We start from the raw sequence: 24,095 nt of genomic DNA on the forward strand, positions 1-24,095 counted from the left end.
TTCTCTCTTCATTTTGGTGGGTCTTTTCCATAGTGGTTTTCTCTTGGGATATTCTGGGAACTGAGGTGCAAATATATCAGGTCAGTGATGACTTTGAGAAGCACTGAGCATCCAGAACTTCCACTGAAAGCTCAGCACCTCTAAAAATCAGGCCCTGAGTTACCTGTCTAAAGTCACACAAGGAGTCTGGCCCAGAGCCGGGAACTGAACCCAAATCTGAGTTCCACAAGGCCATTCTTCCCCTCTGAAGAGTATTCAGGTGAGATTGAACCACAACCCCCCCTAAGACTCTGGGGAACTTCTGATCTGGATCTGAAATTTGCTATTGTCCCCCAAGTCCTTTAAATCTCAGATCTGAACATCTCAGAACTTGAGGTAAGATCTGATCTCAGGTGGTTTGGATCTCAGAGGTTCAACTCTTGGCCCAGCTCTACTAATAATAATTGAGTCACAGCCTAATCAAAGTTTATATTATGAAGATGCAACAGGTTCTTCCCAGGTCAGGCTGTCACTTGCCCTCCATTATGTTCCCAATTTCTCCTACACCCCATAATTTTTTTTGAAAGGTCCTTTCTGCTTCAGGTTGTGCTGTGGGGATATGGTTGGGTGGCAGCCCTCGGACAACTTATTGTCCAACTGTAATGTGAAGTAGAAAAGCTGATTTTGAGATCTGTGACTTTTAAAAGAGATATTAATCATGCTTGGAAAATTCTTCCTAACACACTTTTGCCTTCTTGTCTCCTATACCAGGCAGATGCCTGAAGGGATCTAGAACTGTACATTAAAACAAAGCAAAACCTCTCTGCTCCCTTACTTATTTCAATGCACATTCTGGCCTTTATACTCTTGTCTTCCATTTATTTTTCTCCAAAACGTTGTCATCACACATTGAATTCAAATTTCAGGCACGTGTGGGCTCCCTTTGCCCTGGAGTCCTTCATGCCTTTCAGATATTGAAACATCTGCAAGAGATGGCAGGGTGGGGGCGGAAGTCTTTCAGACCAGTTGGACTCCTTCTGCTGCCAGCTGAATGGTAGTATGTGTGGAGGAGATGGGTAGATGTCCTAATGACTTTCCCTTCAGGTCCATTGGAATTTCTGCTGGGCCCCTCATTGATCTGTCTGTCCTTCCATCCATGTATTTCAAAATGTTCCCACTTTTAAATCCAGAGCACACCTCAGAGTGCATCTGGACAGCACTCAAAATCTGATTTCACTGATCTGATTATCAGACTTGCAAATAACTGCATCCGTGTGGTTTTACCATCCATGCACTCGCTTATGTTCTATATAGGTTCTTGTACCTCTCTCATCACCATAGTAACCGAGTATCAGAGGCGTAGCCGTGTTAGTCTGGATCTGTAAAAGCAACAAAGAGTCCTGTGGCACCTTATAGACTAACAGACGTTTTGGAGCATGAGCTTTCGTGGGTGAATACCCACTTCATCAGATGCATCTGATGAAGTGGGTATTCACCCACGAAAGCTCATGCTCCAAAACGTCTGTTAGTCTATAAGGTGCCACAGGACTCTTTGCTGCTTTTATAGTAACCGAGTGCATTCCAATTTTGCATTAAGCAGTGAGACTAACATCTGTCACGTGTTCATTCTCTCATCCTCTTCATGGGTTGCATTGCATGTGCAATGGAGAGTCCTGTTTTGTTTAGGGTTTTTGTGTTAATGTACATTCTACTTGTGTTTATGTCACAGAAGGCAGGTCAAAGAAATGCACCTTGCACTTGGAGCAGAAGGTGGTGGTGAGGTTTGCAATGGGTCTTAATTTCTGTGGGAGCCAGACCCCAAGAAAGTTCTGACTCTTCCACAGATGAGATTTATCCTTGTGGTGGAAGGTTCCATTGTGCCTGAGCAGAGGAATTACTGAACATGGTCTTCATCTCAGAGCTTCAGGCAGACTTTTAGATATCCTGGGCTCATGCAGTGGAACACCTGGAAGAAAAGGCCTGAGACCTTGAGCTTGACTCAATATTTTATGGGAAGCCAAGGCAGAAAGCACAGGTTTGATGTGCTTGCAGCAACCTGTGTGGCGGAAGAGTTGTGCAGCAGGGTTTTGTACTAGTTTGAGTTTCTTAAGGCCCAATGGCTTTGTGCTCAGGTCTGTCTCATTGCTGTAGTCCACATGGAAGGTGATGAAGATGTATGTAACTGAGGCCAGGTCTTTGTTTTCCAGGATGGGATAGCATCTCCTAGCCATGGAGATCTCTCAGTGTTCTCATTGTCAAGCCCACAACCCTTCTCTCACCTTGTGACAAACCACAAGATATCCCCCAAGTCAGTCCTAAAATCCCTTCTTAGTCTCCCCACACTGACCAACCTACAGACACCTTCCTGTCACTGAGAAGGCCACATCCCCCTTTCCAGTCCCCCAAATGAGCAATCCCCATCACAGCACTTGGGCTGAAAAACCCATGGTTACTCTCTGGATTTCCCCTTCCACCCCTGATAAACCCACAACCTCCTTCTCACATAAACAAGTCTGAAACCCCCCACTCATGAAGCTGCCATACCCTCTTGGATCCTGTCAGCCAGCTACACTGTAACAAAGACAAAAACAAAAGGCAAGCTGACACCCCAGCCAGGTTGCAACAAAGCTGATGAGCCATCACCTACCAAGTGGCCATTATTTGACAAGAAAGAGGGGTAGGGATAGAGCTCTGCAGCTTAGCAAAGAAATATCATCAAGTCTCCTTCTTCCATCAGGTTCCCTGTCTCTTGGATCTCAGCTGGAAATGCTTCTCAAAGAGGGACAAAAACTATAAAAAGGAGGGGAAAACACCCCAAGACCCCTCCTCCCCATCCGTCTCTGGATCTGAGAAGACAAAAGAAGCAGCCGCTGGACTCTGGAGGAGAGTCCTGATGTGAAGGATTTGGTCAGTAATGCTGCTGGAAGCATATGGTGAGAAACTTTGTTTTAAATCTAAAAGAGTTTGTTAGATTAGGCAGCATTTTATGTTTATTTTTCTTGTAACCATTTCTGACCCTTGTGCCTCATTACTTGCACTCACTTAAAATCTACCTCTCTGTAGTTAATAAACTTGTTTTATTGTTTTATCTAATCCAGTACACTTAAGTTGAAGTGTCTGGGCAACTCCATTTAAGGCAACAAGCTAGTATATATTATTTCTTAAAGGAATAATGGACTTAATACATTTGAAACTGTCCAGGAAAGGGCTGGACAGTACAAGACATACATTTTTGGGGGAAAATCTGGGACTGGGAGTGTATTGGGGTCACCCTGCAAAGGTAACCATGGTTGACAAAAGTGTGGCTGGCAGGCTACGGTTATACTTGGACACTCAGGGTGTGGCTTGCATGCTGGCAGGCTGTTTGTGAGTGACCTACATGGGCGCCAATGCAGCAGGGTATTGTAAAGCATCCAAGGTTGCAGGAAAGGGTGACAGAGCCCTAGGGTGACCAGATGCCCCGATTTTATAGGGACAGTCCCAATTTTGGGGTCTTTTTCTTATATAGGCTCCTATTACCCCCTACTCCCTGTCCCGATTTTTCACACTTGCTGTTTGGTCACCCTACACAGCCCTCACTGGTCTGGATTGCACCCTGGTTTGTCATATCCATACGCACATCTCACAATGATTATGAGTGTCAATAAGTTACAAGACTTCAGTAGAGACCACACATGCAAGCCTTTATGGATAAATACCATGAAAGTGGTGTATTGGGTGTAGTCTGAAACAGGGATTGCTTGTAATGAACATTGAACCCTTTGCCCATGGGCACCAATGGGCCTATGGTGTCACAATAGTGTCCTTCTAATGTGGCCAGTGTAGTAGAGAGGAGAGAGCTGGAGCACTGGGCCTGGGGTATGGTCTGTGGCCTGAACCAAAGGCTGTGAAGCAAAGTCAGGCCATGTGTTAAAGCAGATGCTTACAAGTTCACTGTTCAGTACATGAACTTGGCAAAGCTGTTTGCAGTGTACTGGGCACTGGATATTTACCTAAATATATTCCAGTAGTACAGATACATCTCAATCTGGTATAAGATAAGCTGGTTTGACAAAACAATGATTAAGGAAGTTTTGTCCAAGATATCAGGAACAAGGGGAGGGTAACAAACAGATGTCATGAAATACATAAGGTGGTGTGTAAGTTTTGTAGGTTAGTTGTTGTTTAGTTTATAAATGTAGAGGTACTTTGCCTTAATTCTTTGTTCGGCTGAGAGGGCAGTGGAAAAGTTCCACCACTGACTGAGTCATCCTTGCACAGGCACTCATGTGTTAGCGTACCTGTAACCATGGAGCCAGGGCACTAGGAGGGTAAATAAACAGCAATAAACCTGGCCGAGAGCCTTTGGCCACTAAACCATGCCTATGGTCTTCCTTTATGAGTAACATCAAAGTCTGCTAAACTAATATGCCATGCTATCTACTAATAACGTTGAAGCTTCAAGGACAGAAGCCATGAGCAGTCTAAACAGCGCTACTGAGGCAACAAGATTTCAGCTGAAACGCTATCTGCATACAGCTGGGAAAGCACGCTGGAAGGACACAAACGTGCCAGCCAACTAACAGCCAGATACTAGAGCAGATTTAAACAGTTAAGGGAATATTTCATCTGATGCTTCCTCTGTGTGTGTGCCTTGCATTTGGCCATGGCTGAGGCTTAAATTAGAACCTTTGTGGTGGTAGATGAGCCAAAAAAGCAAGTCCTCCCATGGCTGAACCAATAGGAACTCTGCTAAACTTGTTGTCGCTGGAAGTCATTAATGTACCATCCATTGATCCCATCATACTGGGCAAGGTGACAAAACGTCCCGCAACATTTATTTTGAAAATCTGGATGGAAATGGAAGTTATTGAGAGATTTGATTATCCTTTAATTGGACAGGAAAAAGAAGATGGGTAATATTACCACTTATCTAAGCTCCCTGCACAGCAAACCAACACACCTCATCAACATTACTTCACTTTCTTAATGGAAAACAATTGTATTTGGATTGTGAAGCCCATAATAAGTATCTCTGAAGAACTAACTACTATTCTTCAGTTTCTTGCAGCCATCTTTACCACTCTCTTATATATTTGTTGAATTCCAACGTGCTTAGAGTTGTAAAGAATGTGAAATAGACTTGGTCCCTGCCCCAATGAGTTTACGATGTAAAATGGCTAACAGACCACATGTAATACAGACAACATGTAATCGTTAGGTGACCAGGTGATGACTCCTTATACAGAGGTGAAGAATAGATATATATTATAGGGTAGAGCCAGCTCCACTATAGTTTTGGTTGAGCAGCACTTTGTTTAAAGGAAGACTCATTTAAGTGCTCTAAAATCTACGTGCTTACTTAGATTATTTTGAAATGTATTGTACCTCATGGGAGAGATGGGCAGTGTCAGTGCTCCAAATTTGGGGTAATTTGAACAACTGGGTCTTGAGTTACAACCTACCCCCAAAAAAGCGTTTTACAGATTCAGCTATGTTTATAATTATATAAAATTGTGCCAAACACTCACATGCCAAAGAGATTGAAACGTGCATGTTCAGCAGACTAGGGCAAGCAATTCCAGGCAGCCTGTTATCACATTAGAAGGGTGGCTCAAGGGAACATGCTGGGCCCACTGAAACCTGAGCTAAACCCATGCACTGTAAATGTGAACAACCCTACCTTTGACAGATGTCTGCACTATCTGCCTCTGTTAAGGAGTTATGGTTTCGTGAAATGTGTGCTACTAATCTGTTCAGCGAATTTAGAAGGAGCTCTAACTATTTGCTGAAAGATCGTAAATTACACGTTTTATGCACATGAGAGAATGATTGCTCGGCATATGGCTACTTTCCCCACCTATGGGATTATTACAGCGGAGCATCAGCACTAGGGTTGCCAACTTTCTGACTGCAGAAAACCAAGCACCCATGCCCCACCCCCTAGCCCAAGGTCCTGCCTCTGCCCCTCCCCTTCTCCAAGGCCCCCCCCCACTCACTCCATCCCCCTCCCACGGTCACTCACTCTCCCCCACCCTTGCTCATTCACTCATTTTCAAAGGGCTGGGGCAAGGGGTGGGGGTGCGGAAGGGGGTGAGGCCTCTGGCTGGGGGTTTGGGCTCTGCGGTGGTGCCAGAGATGAAGGCTTTGGGGTGTAGGAGGGGGCTATGGGGCCAAGAGGTTTTGCAAGTGGGAGGGGGGACAGGCTCTGGGAGCGAATTTGGGTTGGGGGGGCTCAGGGATAGGGCAGGGGATTGGGGTGTAGGAGGGGGTTCAGGGTCTGGGTGGTGCTTACCATAGGTGGCTCCTGGAAGTGACTGGCATTTCCCTCTGCCTTCTAGGTGCAGGGGCGGGCAGAGGACTCCGCATATTGCCCACGCAAGCAGGCCCCATTCCTGCAGCTCCCATTGGCTACAGTTTCCGGCTAATGGGAGCTGTGGAGATGGCATTCAGGGTGTGGGCAGCGCATGGAGCTTCCCGGATCACACCTGCACCTAGGAGCTGCAGGGACATGCTGGCTGCTTTTGGGAGCCACAGGGAGCTGGGGCGGGGAGGGAGTCTGCTTTAGCCCCACTGTGCCTCTGAGTGGACTTTTAACAGCCCAGTCAGCAGTGCTGCCTGCAGCTGGTATACACACTCCTCCCAGTGCTGCCACCTTAACAGTGCATGGGGCAGGGCAGAGGTGAGGAGGGGAGCTGGGGCAATGGGCATGGTGGAGGAATTGGAGCAGTGGTAGGGGAGTCTGAATAATCTGGGGGGATATGGGGGTTGAAGCAGCAAGGGGGAGTATTGGAATAGCGCAAGGGAAAGTGGATGGAAAGGGACAGTACAGTGGGGAATGTTGGGGATGCTTCATCTGCCCCGTAAAGCCCTTACAGCCATCAAATCAATCAGTGATGGATACTTATATGGCACACATTACTGTAGTGTCTGAGCACCTCACAACCTTTAATGTATTTATCCTCATAACACCCTTGTGAGGCACAAAGAGGCTATGTGACTTGCCCATGGTCACACAGGAAGTCTGCTGCAGAGCAGGGAACTGAATCCAGGTTTCCACAGTCCTGCTCCTATCCACAGGACCACCCTTCTTCTCATGCCTACCCCATGTCAATGCCCCCCTTCAAAAATGTCCCCACTGATCCATGCTAGTCCTGCAATAGTCATACACACCCTCTCCCCAGTTTCTCAAACTGTGGATCCCATGCTAATGCCTGCCTCTCCCTGGGGTGAACAGCTGGGGAGAGAAAACCAGGCTGTGTTGGACCAGCAGAGAAAAGGCAGCGAAAAGATGATGCAGAGGCAGCGAAGTGGCCATCATATAGCCAGTCCATTTGGTGGTTAATCATTGCGAAGGAACCAGGGGTAGCAGAGGGGGAGAACTGGGCTTTGGTACATAGGGTGCTGAAAATTAAAAGAAAAAATCAAGGAAATTAAAAGTCCCCAAAATGTAATTAACACAGAGTTGAGGTTGCCTAGTGGCCTTCCAGAATGTGGAGAGTAGCTAAACTTCAACCTCTGAAAGCCAAGAAATACAAAGTTAAAGTACACATCATCCCCATGTGGGGTTAGGGCAAGCCCAGAGTGGAGAATGGAGGGAGCCATCTTGGAGCAGGGTTAGATTGGATGGACTAGGAACATGGCTGGGGAGGCTTGGCCAGAGTGAGGACAAGGGGCCAACTGGGCGTGAATAGTAGGGGAGTGGTGCTTGGCATGGTGTACAGGCCAGCCTATATAACCAAAGAAGTGTGCGATCCTTCAGCAAGCTGCTGCCTGTGTCATGTATACACAGCAGCAGTGGGCGCCAAACAGAGAGAGCAACTTTATACATGTTAATGACTTCTCAAGTGCTAGTGACTTAATAAGATTGGAAGAAGAAGGTTAACAAGAAATGTTGGAAGGGGGGCTCTATGTTGCAGGGGATGGTGGAAGAGGAAGATGGAGAGAGAAAGACTGAGACCCGTCTTCTCTCACATGCTTAATTACTGTAACCAACAGGGAATAAAATTGTCATGATTTTGGGACATAGTCCATAGCTGAGATTTCTCTTCCTGCCATCAGTAACTTCAGCTTCAAACATTTCAAAGCATGATCATTATCACAGGCACCAACTTCCCCTCTTTCACAGGGTGCTTGACCCCCATTCTGTCCTCGGCCCTGCCCCCACTCTATCCTTTCCATGAGGCCCCACCTCTTCCCACCCTTCCCTGCCCCATCCAACCCCTTTTCCAAAGTCCCTTCCCCAACTCTGCCCCCTCCCTGCCTCTATTCCAACTCCTTCCCCAGATCCCTGCCCCAACCCCGCCTCTTCCTGGCCTCCTTCCTGAGTGCGCCACGTTCCTGCTTCTTCCTCCTTCCTGGAGCATGCTAATGCTGCCAAACAGCTGTTTGGCGGCGGCCGGGTGGGAAGCACTGGGAGGTAGGTGGAGGAGCGGGGACACAGCGCACTCGTGGGGGAGGAGGAGGAGGTGGGGTGGGGGGGTGAGGAGAGCTTGGCTGCTGGTGGGTGCAGAGCACCCACTAATTTTTCCCTGTGGGTGTTCCAGCACCAGAGCACCCACGGAGTCAGTGCCTATGACCATTATAACTATAAATAGTGTACGAGGGGGAGCACTGAGGAATCACATAGCATCCTTTCCCTTTAGCTAACCACATCAGTGCCTCAGTGTAAACCTATGTAATAACTATGGCCGCCTAAATAAAGACTTTCCAGTTTAGGTTAATCCAATTTTAAGTGAACTAAACTGCATGAAATTTAAGTGAACTAAACTGCATGAAGGCACTATTAGTGTGGAATACAAATGATCACAGGGAGTTCGTGCTGAATAGCCATTGCACTTGTTATTCTGGATTAACTTGCCTTTGTAGACAAGCCTTAACTCCTACAAAAAAAAAGTTTCTTTCTGTTAAAAATACTCGGAAATTCACTGACAAAAAACTTCATTAATGTAAGAACTCAGGTTGTCTCATGCTCCTTCCAGAATGTCAAGTTCAGCAAAATTCAAACATCTGAAAATCAGGAAATACAGGAGCTAAGGTACATACCAAGGCAACTTTAACTCCGTCTTCTTTGAGTGATGCCCAGTAACACCCAGACTCTACTCTGCCTTTGCTGACAGTGCAGAACATGCAGGTGAAAGAGCATATGATAGCTTTGGCATAGAGTGTAATGCCTTCTCTTTTCTAAGGCAACACTTGTGTTTAGGGTGTCAGCTGTACTGAACAGGAGCTACCTGTGTGTGACCTACACTCAAATACTTAGGTCACTTTCCAGAAACACCACCACACCTGCTACATTTTATGACATCTTCATCTTCTTTTACAACCCCTTAACCCTTAGGCACGAGTTGCCATCTAACACTATACTTTCACTTACCCATCATTACACTTACAGATAATTCTTATATTCCACTTTGCTGCTGACGGTCCTCATGGTAAGAAGACCCCTGTGCACTGCTTCTGACACAACTTATAAAACTCAGCGCCAAGATAAGGTCTACAGGACCCTTCATGGTACATGTGCATGTCTTTCCTTTGAACACACAAACAAGGAGAAGGAGGGAATGGGGCCCAGACCTCCCAAAGGGGAGGGGCCCGTAGATCATTTCAAATCACAATCACAGCTCCTGCCAAGCTGCTCCACTAATCCCTCCACTGTTCAATACAGCTACATCTACCATAGTGATTGCAGCTGGAATGCATGTAGATAATTCCTAGTGGCTATTGCCAGTTCCAAGGAGCAGAGTTAAGGTTGCATTGACGTGTACCTTAAAACTGCATTTCTAGCTGTGAATGGGAAGCCCAGGACTTTGAAGTCATCTCTCTCTGCGACTTCATCTGACCTTAATTTGGTAAGCTTCAGGGTAAGCTAGAAAAGTCTGTGGGTCACCTCTTCAGATGATGAGAATCAGAGTAGCTCTCTGAAGTCAATGGTTCTATGTGAATTTACAGCAGCTGAGAATCTGGCCCCATTTGTTTAGAGACATTTGATGGCTTTATAATTAGATTAAGAGCTGGGTTTTTTAATTATATCCCATTAATTTGCAATGGATTGCATTTAACCCACCTTTCCTGGTAATGGGAACCAATGTAAATGTCTACATACAGATATAAAGGAAAATGTGCATGTTTGTTGTGTATTTGGGCTGAAATGCCTTTGAGAGGTCATTTTTCGTCACTGTCTTCTTTTGCATATTTTGAAGAATCTTGTCACAGTACAAAACACTCTGCTTATCATTACAGTGGGCTGACATTAACCAGTGTGTCGTTGTCTTCTTCACGCATGGTACATTAGCTGACTCATAGTCCCAATGACAACGCTGTATGGTGTGACATGGGAGGTCTGGTTCAGGAATCGCTTCTGCTGTGTCTATCTGTATCCAGGTTGTGGAGGATATCTGGGAAGCCTGGATGGGTACTGCTGCTCCCCACTCAAACCCTTCTTACGTTTGCTAAAGTGGAGTTGTATTAGTTGTCGGCATAGGGGAAACTTTTTTCCTGCCTTTCAGCTTTTTGGGCATTTGAAACCAAAGGATCATTGGATTTTGGCCAAACATTTTATTTGATATGGATAGGTGGGGACAAAGTTTGTAGAAAAGTCCTAAATGTAATAGACCATGGTGGGGTCTGTTGCTTTCTGGGTACATTGATCAGCACTGTAGTAACTGGGCCTAGTCTGAGCAGAGCCAAGCTAGCAGTGATTGTTAGGGTCCTCTCTGATAGCTTCTTCTGGTAAAGGATCTAGCTGGCATGACTTCTCCCTCCTTCTGATCAATGGGAGAGAAGAGGGGTTAGGAAGGAAAGCTAGCTCACCGCTGCTGTTGTCTTTCCAGCCATATTGAAGGTACAGGATCAGTAGAGGAAAAGGAGGAGAGGTTCCCGCAAAGTTGATTGGTTTGAATAAAAGTGAGTGGCCAATGGACTGTTGAATTTTATTTAAATTAAAAATAGCTGGTTTGAGCTAGAAATGCAAAAGAGCAACTGAAATATAATATCTAGTCATGTCCTTTAAATTAGTCCCAGGGCTGAGATATTTAGCAAAATGTTATGCCTAGTTTATAAAAGTTTACCAGGTGAGCAGCACTGCTAGGCACCGTTGAAATGAGAGTAACTTTTATGACACTATCTCTGATAAGAGTGTCCTGTACCTGCACACCTAACTAGAATACATCTATTATGTGTGTCTTTTGTATCACACTTAGAATATCCAGGTTGTATGGCACGAAGGTGAATGCTAGAATGAACAATGAAATGTATTAGCCACAATATTTTAAGAATGAAGAGATAACACGTTATCATTATCTTCCATTAAGATATATAAGCAGATGAAAAACTTTATAATTTATGGTTTCTGTATTAAAATTATATTTTGTACAACCTGATGCGCTAGATGTTTTAAGATCAGGTGTCAGGCAGCAGCACGCAAAATAGTTTATAGCAGGCATCAGAGATAAGGTCTTCTAGGAATGCTTACAGGCAGGAACGCCTCCTTCCTTCCCCCCTATTTTTGGATTAAGTTTGGGGTAGTGTAGTGCTCTTTGGCAAAATCCTGGCCCAATGAGACAAAGGGAGCTTTGCCATTGACATCAATGGTGCTGGAATGTCACCCCCATTACCAGTTTTGCCCGTTACTTTGGGGTATGCTCATTTATTAGGGTTACTCTTCTGGGGCGGGGGTATATGTTCTGTAATTCTATCAATGTACTGCTTGTGTCACTTGTATTTCATACGGAGCTTTACTTCTCCCTGCTAGTAGTTTCCTCCCAATGGAGCTATCCTGCAGGACCTAGGTTCCCCAGCGCTGGGTTACTCCAGTCCAGAACACACACCTATCTGAGAGGACCGGGTTAATCAACACTCCCAAGCTGACCCCTTATGTCCCTGGACTCAGCAGGCTGGGTTGAACAGTACTTCCAAGTTGTCACCCTTATATGCCCTTGGACTCAGCAGGCTGGGTCGAGCAGCAGTTTCAAGCTGCCACCCTCATATGCCACAGGTTCAGCATGTCCCTATCCCCTTTCAGCATGTCCCTTTCACGTTACAGTTGTTCTTGTAGTAACCCACTTGATGAGCAAACCCCACAGGATTTTTGGGGGCTACAGTGATCTTTAGCTTAGGTAAGAGGAGCGTTACTGCAGAGCAAATATGGAAGCCAAAAACATACACACAAAAAGAGAAGGAGACACAGAGAGAGGGAGGGTAGTAACCACCTTAACCATAAAAGTTATTTATTGCCATGTAATAACCATGCAAGCAGAGCTGAACAAACAAAACAGTTACAATATTAAATCTAGTTTAAATTTGATTGCAAAAGTCAGGTTTAGAAAACTATAACTGATCATACAAGTCAGGGCACAGCAAGGGAACATCCTGTCAGACTGGTGCTTCCTGGATTTCTCCCCTATACCCTCTGAGCTGAACCTGTTTAGCAGTGGGTCTCCCTCCAGAGAGCCACCGGGGACTTAGAATGTTTACTTATGCTCCGATGTCCACTAGCACTTGGGCTAACATTCCTGGGTTCCCCACTGTAGCTCTCACAGTGGGGCTTCCCTGTATGTTGCACTGAAGTCTTGTGGTCAGCTGGGGAGGCCCACGGGAAACTGGGCATCCCTACTGATCAGCAGACTCCATCGAGAACTTCCACTCAGAAGAGGGGGCAGGGATCTGGTTTTGACAGGGAGTGGGAGTGGGGGACATACTTTGTACCAGGGCAGTGGGCTGAAGGGGGGCTCCCTGCATTAACTCTGTTCTCCACATGACCTGAGACAAAGCATTAATCAGGATGCTGAAGGGCTAGTGATCATATTTTCCCATATTCTCCCCTAAGTTTACCAGCTCCTTCCAAATCATGTTCCTAGGGGTCTCTTTGTGTCGGTGCTGCCCAGGGTTATGGAAGGTAGGGGGATTAGAATTGGGAGAGCGCAGGGCTGTTCCTAGCTATTCTGGGACCCTACGCTGCACTCCCGCAGGGGCGGGGGGGGGCGGGCCCCAGGCCTCTGCGGGGGTGGGGGAAGAACTGCCCCCCAGCACTAACTGGTGGCACAGTTGGGGCTGGGTCGCTACACTTCCTGCTGCCGGTGAGTGCAGGCCCGGCCCTGCCGCAGTCCTCAGGGGAGTGGGGGCGGGGCTGGGGTGGAGCAGGGCAGGAAGAGGTGGAGCTGGGGCAGAGTGGGGATGGAGCAGAGCAGGAGCTTTGGGGAAGGGGTGGAATAGGGATGAGGCTTGGGTGGAGCAGGCAGAGGCGGGGCAGGGTGGAGCAGGGGCAGGGCTATGAGGAAGGGGTGGAGTGGGGGCAGAGCAGAGGTGGGAAGAGGCGGAGCTGGGGCAGCACACAGCTGCATAGGGCACCAGGAAATTTGATTCCCCAAGTTTCCTGGTGCCCTACGCAGCTGCGTAGTTTGCATATGGGTAGGGACGGCACTGGGAGGGAGACAGGCAGAGTGAGGTCCATTATTCGCAAATATGATAGCCTGAATGGGCTCTGATGTAATCTTTTTGCTGATTTGTCTTTTTAAGACACCAGTCTCTTGCAGCAAATCCCCCTGCCTGTTGATTATTGCCACTAGTTCATTCCAGGTTCGGTGTTCTATATACACAGCCAGGGGTGAAAGTAACTGAAAGGACTTACTGGTATGCCTGGAGTCCTGAGTGGGGGCGTGACCTCAACCGGAAGAGGCCTTGGCCTCAACTGGGAAGAGGCGGGGTCTTTAAAGATTAAAGGCCCTGAGGCTCCGGCTGTGGCTGGGAGCCCCAGGGCCTTTAAATCACCCCAGAGCTCCCAGCTGCAGAGGCAGCTGGGAGCCCTAGGGTGATATAAAGAGCTCGGAGGCTCCGGCCGGTGTGGAGCTCTGGACCTTTAAAGCACCACCTGAGCCCCGCTGCTGGAGGTCCGGCGGTGATTTAAAGGGACCGGGGGCTCCCCACAGCGGCCGGAGCACCAGGCGCTTTACATTCCCGACTGAGCCTGGTAGTCAAGCTCTGGTGGGGATTTAAAGGGCTTGGGGCTCCCTGCAGCGGCAGGAGGCCTGGGCCTTTTAAATCCCTGCCCAAGCCCAGCCGCTGGGCTCAGGTGGTGATTTAAAGGGCCAGAGACTCCGGCCACTGTGGGGAGCCCTGATGGCGGCACTTTAAAGGGCCTGGGGCTTCCCGCAGCGCCCAGAGCTCCAGGCCCTTTAAATCCTCACCCAAGCCCAGCTGCCAGAGCTCTGGCGGTGATTTAAAGGGGCCAGGGCTCCCTGCAGTGGCTGGAGCCCTGGGCCCTTTCAATCACTGCCGGGGAAGCCGGTTCAGTCCGGCACGGCATACCAGCTCTTGCCAGTACGCTGTACTGGCCCCGGCCCGGCCCTGTCCGCTTTCACCTCATGCCACACGCCCTCATGATCATTTTTGTCTGAGAATTTAGTGCTGCATAAGTGCTCTGCAGTAATTTGGGTCCCTGATAATGGGAAGTGACAATCCCATTTTCTTCTGTCTGGGGTAATGAATTCGAGAGCTGCCAGCATCTTCTTTCAAATTAGGTAAGCTTCAGGGGCCTTTCCTGGTTTCTGCTTTTCCATTATATACAGTTTCTTTAGGGAAGAAGCAGGCAGTAATATTTTAAGAGCACTTATCTGTTCCCAGAGTGTAGCAGCAGTCTGCTCCCAAGAACCTATGCCTATATCCAGAGCATTTGAATTACAAGGAGAGGCGCATAACTAAACCAATTGGGTTAAGCCCATGCTATCAGCAGAGGGATACATTTGCCAAATGTGAGCGAGCCACCCAATGACGGTGTCACAGGCCTGTTCTACACTATGATTTTAGGTCGAATTTAACAGTGTTACCTCGAGTTAAGCCTGGATCCGTCCCACAAAGCCCTTTTTTTCGACTTAAAGGGCTCTTTAAATCGATTTCTGTACTCCACCTCCGATGAGGGGCTTAGTGCTGAAATCGACCTTGCTGAGTCGAATTTGGGGTAGTGTGGATGCAATTTGACGGTATTGGCCTCCAGGAGCTATCCCAGAGTGCTCCATTGTGACCACTCTGGACAGCACTCTCAACTCAGATGCACTGGCCAGGTAGACAGGAAAAGGCCTGCGAACTTTTGAATTTCATTTCCTGTTTGGCCAGCGTGGTGAGCTGATCAGCACAGGTGACCATGCGGAGCTCATCAGCATGATGTGCACATTGCTGGGGCACATTGCCCACCTCGTACTTTGTGAGAAGTCTATGTCTATGTCTATGTCCTCATCACTCTCGTCACTGCTGTCGCCTCCTCGCCTAGTTTTGCTTTTGCAGCTTCTGGTTCTGTGCTGAAAAAAAGGCACAAAATAATTATCTGCCATTGCGCTGACGGAGGGAGGGGCGACTGACAACATGGCTTACAGGGAATTAAAATCAATGAAAGGGGTGGCTTTGCATCAAGGAGAAACACAAACAACTGTCACACAGAATGGCCCCCTCAAGGATTGAAGTGAAAACCCTGGGTTTAGCAGGCCGTTGATTTCACAAAACAAATCGGGTCAATTTTTTGTTTTGATCCACTCCATCTTCTTTTACATCATAGACTGGCAGCAGACGGTGCAGTACGACTGCTAGCCAACATCATCTCCTGGCTGCTCGCCAGAAGACGGTGCAATACGACTGCTAGCCCTCGTCATCTCCTGGGTGCTTGGCAGAAAATGGGAATGACCTGGCTGAGTCACTCCCATGTCTGCCCAGGCACCCCTGACCGACCTCACCGAGGTCGTCTAAGAGCACCCAGGAGTACGACAACGATGGCTACCAATCGTAACGCACTGTCTGCTGCCAAAAGGCAATGAGCTGCTGCTGTTTAGCAATACAGTCCCATGTCTGCCAGCACCCAGGAGATCTATGATGATGGTGAGCTGAGCAGGCTCCATGCTTGCCGTGGTATGGCGTCTGCTCAGGTAACCCAGGAAAAAAGGCATGAAACCATTGTCTGTCGTTGCTTTCACGGAGGGAGGGAGGAAGAGGGGGGTCTGATGACATGTACCCAGAACCACCCGTGACACTGTTTTTACCCCATCAGACATTGGGATCTCAACCCAGAATTCCAATGGGCAGCAGAGACTGCGGGAACTGTGGGATAGCTGCTCACAGCTACCCACAGTGCAATGCTCCGGAAGTCGATGCTAGCCTTGGTACTATGGACGCAGTCCGCCGACTTAATGCACTTAGAGCATTTTGTGTGGGGACACACACAATCGACTGTATAAAAGCGATTTCTAAAAACCCGACTTCTATAAATTCAACCTAATTTCGTAGTGTAAACATATCCACAGTTTAGTGGCCCCAGTCTCTCAGCAATAGCCTTGGCTTGACTAGGAGACCATCTTACTATGTCCGTGACCAGCTCTGTTGTGGGAAGATCAACTCCTGCAACTATGCTTAACCTCCTTGATGGAACAGGGGCAACATGATGCATGTGTGGCCAATAGGTGACAGCATCGGGGTCTTTACTTTCCTAGGGGGCTCCAAATCACAATCCTCTCAATCTTATAGCAGCTACCACCCCCTTATGGGCACTAAGTTGGGCATGCAATTTACTAATCTTTGTCTCACGCTCCTGATGGCCTGCTGCTGCATTGGCTGCCTTATTTTCATCTGCCAGGAAGCGAGCTGCTGCTCTCGCTTCTTCTAAAACAATTTTTGTGAGGTTTAACTCTTTCCTATACTGTTCTGCATTTCTGCTTGCCTTATCTCTCTCCTCTTGCATATTTCTAAGTACAGTCACCATTTTAAGCTTTTCTGCTATAAATTCACACCTGTCTGTCTCACATTTGTACAAACGCTGTTGTAACTACTTTTTTCCAGCTCCAGTTCCTGCCTTCCCTTTACCATTTAAACCATTTGCAGACATGCATAAAATAATGCCGATGCAACAGCCGCAACCTTTGTGCTACCATGTGGTTTAATGGCTGTGCAATATTGTTCCAAACTCAGACTCGCCTCAATCAAGGGATTCTTACCCATAAAGCATCCCCTTTCCCAGGAGCATGTCCCCTTCTTCATTACCCATCTCTCTAACTTGTTGGTTTTCTCCTGTCTCAAGCGAGCAGCCAAGGGTTTTTTTTCAGCCATCTCTACTTCCCTTTTCTCACTAACAATCCCTACCAAAAACCCTTTCATGCAGTCACAGCATTGCTCTAAAATCTTTACTTTTAAGGCACAAATCTTTAACTCCTTATTGCACAGTCCTACAGTTATTCTAAGCACAATTCTTAACTTAAAAGTTACAGGACGTTACCAAATATTCTATGAGAGAGGGACCTTGCTAAAGGAGCTTAGTCTGAAAAAGGAAGAGAGAGTTTGCTCATGTACATGCCTCAGTTTTCCCACTCTGCAGCAACTACTGAACAACTACCACATGATTAGGGTCACGTGCTCCCTGCATTCTCTATCATTTATTACCAGATTTGCCTGTTATGTTGTGGTATACTCATTTATTGGGTTACTCTTCTCAGGGGGCTGGGGTGTTGTAATTCTATCAGTGTACTGCTTATGTCACTTGTATTTTCATATGGAGCTCTACTCTCCCTTCTGCAAGTTCCCTCCCAGTGGATCTATCTTGCATGACCTAAGTTCCTCCAGCCACAGAATCAGATGAACACACACACACACTAATAGAGCATGTCTGAGCGGACTGGGTCAATCAGCACTCCCAAGCTGACCCCTTATACGTCCCTGGACTCCGCAGGCTGGGTCGAAAAGCACTTCCAAGCTGCCACCCTCCTATGCCACAGGTTCAGCATGCCCCTATCCCCACTTTCATGTTACAGTTGTTCTGGTAGTAACCAACTTGATGAGCAAACCCCACAGGATTTTTAGCTTAGAGAACTGTAGCTTAGGTAAGAGGAGCATTGCTGCAGAGCAAATAGGGAAGCCTCCCCCCAACACACACACAGGGTAGTAATCAGCTTAGCCATAAAAGTTATTTATTGCCATGTAATAACCACACAAAGAGAGCCAAACAAACAAAACAGTTACAATATTAAATCTATCTTAAATTTGATGACAAAAGTCAAATTTAGAAAACTATATCCGACAACACAAGTCAGGGTTAGAAAGCTATATCTAGAGTAGGAAAAATAAAAAAAACAGAGAGAGAGAGAAAGAGAGAGAGCTGGATTCTCACCACTCTGTGAAGCTTCAACCACTCGGGGTTCCCAGGTGGTGGTGGTAGCTGAGGGCCTGGAGTACTGGAGATAGGCAGAGCCCCCAGTATGATCAGTCAGGAGAAGATGAAGTCCCAATGGAACTGAAGCAGATTTTGGATCCAGGCATCAGAACACTTGAGCATAGGGAGAGATTTTTGTAGGGGAAATAACAGTGGTTCAAGGGAGAACACTAGATTTGTTTATGGGTAAACCGATGGCACCAGGGAGTATACCAAAGTTCTTTTGTTCAGGCTAGACAATAGGAACTGATCATTCCTGGCTATAGGCAGTGTTCCTTGGAGGGAGCTCAAAATGCAATTAGGCAGCTTCAATATTTTGGCAACCAATCAAGGATTTATCACTAGAATTGGTCTGGTAACTACTGAGCTGAGTGTGTGCAGGCGGGTTCATTAACATCTGGAGCAGAGATCGCTCATTATGCAGTGCTTCCCTGCTCTTCTGGTCCCAGAGTTCCGTGCGGTTCTTGCCTTGGAATCCCTGTTCTCCATTCTGTATGCCAAGGGAGATGCCTTCCTATCCCATCTTCAATGCAAATGAGGGTAGGAGAGTTGCCTTAATCCTGTCACCCTTGTTCAGAGGGGTTTAGGTGTGTTTCCCACTGCCTTTTCATTGATTTTTGTAAGTCTTTCTTCTGATCGGTTTTAGTTCAAGCAGAGGCTGGGCGGGGGGGATGGTCTCTTTGTGAGTCAGACTGGCTGGATACTGTGCCCTGGTTGCCCAAGAACACAGAGCTGACAGGTAACGCCCTTTTATCTTCAAGGGGCTCAGTGGTTCAGGATACTTAAAAGATCGCCTGAAGGTCCAGGATGAGGACCATGTCAACAACTCTGTTCCTTAGGTACAGTGAAGCTGTCCACGACCAGCGTAAATCTCTCTGAATAGGAGACAGGGCTTTCTCTGGGTCTGTTCCAGCCGGTGGAACGTACTCCCACAGGATAGAAAACCCATATCAAACACCAGCACTTTCCATTCTGGATCGGTGAGTAGCGATCCATCTATGGGGATCGATGTATTGCGTCTAGTCTAGATATGATAAATTGATCCCCGAATGCACTCCCCGTCGATTCCGGAACTTCACCAGGGCGGTGAAGTGGAGTCAACAGGGGAGCGGTGGCTGTTGATCCCATGCTACGAGGACGCGCAGTAAGTCAATTTAAGTTGATCTAAGATACGTCGAGTTCAGCTATGCTATTCTCGTAGCTGAAGTTGCGTATCTTAGCTTGATTCCTTCCCCCCCCAGTGTAGACTAGGGTAAGAAGTACTTTGATGTGGCCTTCAATAACAGACACACACAGCACGACCAACATAAAAATCAAACAACTTCTCAATTTTCTCCTTGGTGAGAAAAAGGGAGGAGAGAATCACACGTGACAGATGTTAGCCATAGTGTTTAATACACTACTGGAAGGCTCTCAGGTACTTTGGTGATTAGGATGTTATAAGAACCTGAATAGAATAGTCTGCAGGATAATCACATAAAAGCAGAAAACTATGACACTTCGTATGAAGATACAGCAGGGAGGCATGCCAACCATTCTGCTTTAGTGTTTCATTAGCAAATAGTGAAGCTGAACACACATTAAGATGAACAAATGGAATTCTATTAAACCTTTTGCTTTACTCTGTCCATCTGGCCAAGTTGCTTCCAGCGTAATTCCATGTGTTCTCTTGGTGTCCCCTCAACAACAGTCCCTCCAGGCCCTCTGATTCCCATTCCACTGCTCCTGAGACACACGGGGAAAACACACATTAGCTTCTAGTCCATATATAAGGTATGTTAGTAGGTACATTATAATGGAACATCTGTGTTTCAAAGGAATGCCACTATACTGCTTTGTAGCAAGGAACGGGTTAAAATTTCTATGGGGGAATGATAACAGATATGGAGAATACAGTTCTTGCAACACTGTATACATAATTGTCAGTCTAATTAAAGCCTGGTGATAAGAAATGTTATTCTCTTTATTCTTTAATTATCAGATAACACTTTATTTCTGAGGGCAGAAATAACCCTGGAATTACCTTTTAAAATAACTTGGTTATTACATATTGATGCTGCAGATGCAGCTGAAAATCTGGCTAGAGCCTTTGAGAACTGACTCTCTGGCTTGTCAGAAGGGTATGCAAGAAGCAGTGTGGAACACTCAGGAAGAAGCAGGCTATTCCTCACCTTTATCACTTGCAAGTACCGTGACAATGCCATAAGACAGTGTAGTGTAAATCTGCAGATGAATTTTCACATCTTTGATTTTACGAGCTCCAGGAAAGCATTAGGAAAACGTATTGCCTTATTAAATGAAAAAAATAGGTATGATTTTCAAATGAAGGCAGATTCAGAAGCTGATAAGCCAGGTGTGTTATACATAGCAACCTTAGAACTGAGGATCTATATAGTCTTTCAGTGTAAAGTTACTTGGCATACTGATCTCCATAGATTCCAGCTCTCACCATGGAACACTTGGAAAGCTACTCTGATTATACACTACAGTCAAGTTCCTTCCTGTATCAGATTAGCAACTATATGGCTACTTACCCAATGGGGCTTAGGTATCTGTGTCTCTGCAGCTGCACTGGGTCCAAAGTAAAGAACTGAATCTTATTGGTGAAGACTTAGGGGAGGCTGCCAAAGAGTTCTCAAGCACCCATCCTGCTGTGTCCTAGAAATTGAGATTCCTCTATGATAAGAGTGTGTGTAGGGGCCTTCCCTTTAGCGTCACTTCTCAGTCTCCTGCAGAGGCTCCTTAGGGCCTCAGTAAATTCACTCTTCTTGGAAGGGTAAATTTCAACTCAGATGCTATTTGGCCCCTCAAAATCCCCTCTCCAGACAGCTATTACAGATGCTGCCTCGCCTACAGGCCACCTGTGTACAGATCTTTAAATCAGTCTGGGAACAGGATATAAACACTCTTCATTATGAACCAGTTTCTAATGTGGTTTGGCCAGTCAGTATGCATGGGGGGACTGAACCATGTTATTAAATCCCTAAATCCATATTGCAGCCTACCTGATTAGGAATCAAGACTCGGTGGTTTCATATCTGAGGTAGTGTTGTAAAATGCACCCCCATTACAGCAGTATTACTTCCATCATAAACTTTTATAAATAGGATAGCAAAATACAAAAATTGGCTAAAAAGTTCAGCCAAAAAGTAAACGTTTTTAGAATAGTTGAGCTGGGCAGAGTAATTTTAAGGGTATAAGAGATTAGTCTCTGGTGTTTTATAGGGCTGTCAATTAATCAGTTTACTCACATGATTAACTCAAAAAATTAATTGTGATTAATTGCAATTTTAATCAGACTGTTAAACAATAGAATACCAATTGAAATTTATTAAATATTTTAGATGTTTTTCTACATTTTCAAATATATTGATTTCAATTACAACACAGAATACAAAGTGTGCAGTGCTCACTTTATATTATTTTTATTACAAATATTTGCACTGTAAAAGTGATAAAAATAGTATTTTTCAATTCAGTTCATACAAGTAGCATAATGCAATCTCTTTATCATGAAAGTGCAACTTACAAACATTGATTTTTTTGTTACATAACTGCACTCAAAACCAAAACAATGTAAAACTTTAGAGTCTACAAGTCCACTCAGTCCTATTTCTTGTGCAGCCAATTGCTAAGAGAAACAAGTTTGTTTACATTTACATGAGACAATGTTGTCCCTTCGTATTTACAGTGTCACCTGAAATAGACCAGACATTTGCATGGCACTTTTGTAGCTGGCATTGCAAAGTATTTACATGCCAGATATGCTAAACATTCATATGTCCCTTCATACTTGGCCACCATTGGTTACACAAGTCAAACTGTTGTGTTTATTTATTGATTTATAAAATAAAGTAAAAATGTATCTGTCACAGTTATGGGGCTGCTTGCACCTCAGTTCCCTTCCTGGTGTCTGAGTGCCACTTCCTCCCCCCAGTGTCAGGCCTTGTGTCTTTACCTGTTTGGTGACATTTTGCAGTTCTCTCACTCTTAGACTGGGATGTAAGTACATCACCCTATCTATGTCAATAGCTTATTATCACACCAGTCCAACTGAACACTTCCCTTTGGGAGCCTGTGATCAATGCTGTAGTGAAAAGCAGCCCACCTAAAACAAATAAGTTTATTAGCAAATAGAACAAAGTGGAAGTTTTTTTTTTTTAAAACAGCCAGCCTATGTGCATGTTTAGACTCATCTAATTGGATACCTCATTACAAGATATGTTAGGTGGGCTTCCCTCGAGTTACAGGAATGGAACAGACTCAACTTACGTTCTTTTTGGAAGCAAAGGAGCTCTTGGGACCCAGTCTGGTCTCTATTTATCTTCTTTAGGGATATGTTCCCAGACTGCTCTCTCTTTTCAGGGAAACACCCTGCTCTCAAAATCCCATCCTCCCGGGTTGTGCCTGAGCCCATTTACCCTATTGACCAATTATTTTTGTTTGAGGGGCTCTCTCTGAAGTCTTTCTTTTGCCTCAGCTGGATTTTTCCCAGTTGGTCAGCCAGGTCACCTAAGATGGTAGTTCCATTGTTTGGCGGTTAGACCCATTCAGCCTCTGGTCTTGTGATGGTGGGAGAAGTGCACTGAAACTTTGCTGCCCCTGACATTCCACCCCTCCATCTCAGGAGAACTATATCCTACAGCACAATTTGGGCTCCAGATCAACATTCATTTCCACCTCTCCTAAGTGCTCAACACCTTTGCCAGGTATTTGAAATCAAGTTCTTATAAACAGTGGCCCTGGCTTTTCACTGCCCAGAGAATGTGTCCATTCTGTGTTCCTTGGGTAGCATAAAATAGATGGGTTCTGACTGTAGCTGGCTAGGGGAAATGTACCCTGATGAAAGGCAGTTCTCTGTTGATAAAGGGCCAGCAGAGGCAGCAGAACCAGCTCTTGTGCAGTCACCCCTCTGATATGCAGGGAGGGATCAGATATAGCAGGACTGTTTTGTGTGTGTGAAGGAATGGAGTTCTGCTGTACCAATCCTTCACTGGTTAAGTTAAGTTAAGTTAGCTGGAGACCTACTCCAACATGCTCTATGACTGTGCAGCACAGGTCCCTGCTGTGATGCTGTACCCCAGGGATAGGCCACCTGTGGCACATGTGCCAAAGACAGCACGTGAGCGGATTTTCAGTGGCACTCACACTGCCTGGGTCCTGGCCACCGGTCTGGGGGGGGGGGGGGCTCTGCATTTTAATTTAATTTTAAATGAAGCTTCTTAAGCATTTCAAAAACCTTGTTTACTTTACATACAATAGTTTGGTTATATATTATAGACTTATAGAAAGAGACCTTCTAAAAACGTTAAAATGTATTACTGGCACATTAAACCTTAAATTAGAATGAACAAATGAAGACTTGGCACGCCACTTCTGAAAGGTTGCTGATCCCTGCTGTACCCCATAGTGCTTTATGGGAATATGACATAACTAGAATATGTTTTTTGCTGCCTGTGCCATGTAACATATCTCTGTAAAGGTTGTGGTCTACTATATCTGTTCATCCTATTTGTACACATATATCATTTTTGTACTTGAGGTTAAGAATATTGGCTGTACTCTTGCTTGATTTCTAAGTAAGCTTTGTGAGGCATGTGGTCAGTTTCTTTAGAAAGGAATTTACAAGGTTAAGTACCCAATCAGGAAGCACTTGGGGAACAATGCATCTTTGGAATGCTCCAATCCACATAAGAAGTCTTCCTTGAGACATACAAGATACTATGTGGACATTGGCTTCTGCCTGTAAAGACTGTGAGTTGTGCATGGACATGTGGTTTACCCAGGTGACCCCAAAACTCCATCTTGGACCTGGACTTTGCATAGGAGAGACGAGGGGGTCTCCACCCCTAAAAGAAAATCTATTTAAACTTGTGGGAGACCTCTCCAAGGGTCTTCAGCTGGTTAAAGAGAGGGCCTCTCCACCCCCAAAGATACCTGAAAGAAACTAGAACAAAGG

The 24,095-nt window shown here is 46.0% G+C and overlaps 1 long non-coding RNA gene across 2 annotated transcripts in view; it reads left to right on the forward strand.

The window, feature by feature from the left end:
• The window catches only part of LOC115647014, a 143,606-nt gene that overhangs the window by 36,021 nt on the left and 83,490 nt on the right, over window positions 1–24,095 (forward strand). Inside the window, exons 2-3 of one of the 2 annotated variants that reach the window (XR_003999190.1) lie at window positions 2,717–2,912; window positions 18,976–19,481. This is a non-coding gene — a long non-coding RNA (uncharacterized LOC115647014). Of the gene's footprint in view, window positions 1–2,716; window positions 2,913–18,975; window positions 19,482–24,095 lie in introns of those variants that run through there. The other variant, XR_003999189.1, reaches the window with a different exon arrangement.

The sequence above is a fragment of the Gopherus evgoodei genome, chromosome 2 (assembly GCF_007399415.2).
Source record: "Gopherus evgoodei ecotype Sinaloan lineage chromosome 2, rGopEvg1_v1.p, whole genome shotgun sequence".
Lineage (NCBI taxonomy): Eukaryota > Metazoa > Chordata > Testudines > Testudinidae > Gopherus > Gopherus evgoodei.